The sequence below is a fragment of the Odontomachus brunneus genome, unplaced genomic scaffold (genome assembly GCF_010583005.1).
Source record: "Odontomachus brunneus isolate Ranch 3 - 2012 unplaced genomic scaffold, Obru_v1 Obru_scaffold_114, whole genome shotgun sequence".
In the NCBI taxonomy this organism is placed as follows: Eukaryota; Metazoa; Arthropoda; class Insecta; order Hymenoptera; family Formicidae; genus Odontomachus; species Odontomachus brunneus.
The window spans coordinates 609,823-611,042 of NW_022639564.1; the positions used below are offsets into that span (position 1 = coordinate 609,823).

A 1,220-nucleotide genomic window follows, 5' to 3' on the forward strand; every position below is an offset into this window, starting at 1 on the left:
CAATCAGATCAATGTTTTACTGGGCAAAAAGTATTTTAGCATATTGGATCTCAGAGATGGGTTCTTTCATATCCGAGTAGCTGAAGAGTCGATTAAATACACGGCTTTTATAACGCCTCTAGGTCAATTCGAATACACCAAGATGCCTTTTGGTCTAAAGTCAGCTCCGAGCAGATTCCAAAAAATCAGATAAAAAAAAAGAAAAAATCACTCAGGAAATCGAACCTGCAACCCCGAGCGTAGTAGTCTACGTCTTACCGTGGACGCTACGCTACTAGCTCAAAGATTGCTTTCCCGTAACGGTACTATAGGGACAAAAATTTTTCTCGAAATATTAAAAAAAATATTTCTCGAGAATGCCTCAATAGTGGGTCCTACGGCTTTACAGGAGTAAATGTATGAGTGCATATTACACATCCATAAAATTTTATTCAAATCGGTGATCAGAGACTGCCGGGTTCCCCTTGTAAGTCTAAGGATCGACAAATGCAAATTTATGTTTACTAGTACTGAGTATTTGGACTACCTTATTAATTCGGAAGGTATTCGTCCAACCATTGGTGGCATCGAAGCTGTAGCGAATTTTCCTATTCCTCAGAGTATAAGAAATGTACAAAGATTTGTAGGATTGTGTTCGTACTTTCGCAAATTTATTGAAGGATTTGCGATGATTGCCAAACCACTTTATGACCTACTTAAAAAGGACGCTACATTCAAGTTTACCAATATTGAACTAAGCGCGTTTGAAGAATTAAAGATAAAGTTAACTAAAGCACCCATCTTAGCGATTTACGGTCCACACGACTATACAGAGTTACATTGTGATGCGAGTAGCTTTGGTTTTGGGGCTGTCCTTATTCAGTGCAAGTCTGATCTTAAATTATATTATATAAATTTCTTTCATAATGTATATCAATAGGTAAGTAACAAAGATAATTTTATGTGTGCATTTATTTTATATAACTGAACTTTAAAAATCAGACCTGAGACCTCCTTATATTACTTATCATACCCACCCAATGAAAAAATTTTTATGCATAATTATATATAAAATTTGTCCATACATAATTATGTATAATTATATATAATCATATAAAATTATATATAATTATATACAATTATGTATAATCATATGTACAGGGTCATCGAAAAGTATCGGACCCCCCTAATATCTTCAGTTAGAATGCATTTTGGAGAAAATGTTCAATAGCAAAGTTGTA

General features: G+C 34.1%; 1 long non-coding RNA gene across 2 annotated transcripts in view; it reads left to right on the top strand.

The window, feature by feature from the left end:
- The window catches only part of LOC116849392, a 10,557-nt gene that overhangs the window by 1,623 nt on the left and 7,714 nt on the right, over nucleotides 1-1,220 (top strand). The window lies entirely within an intron of this gene.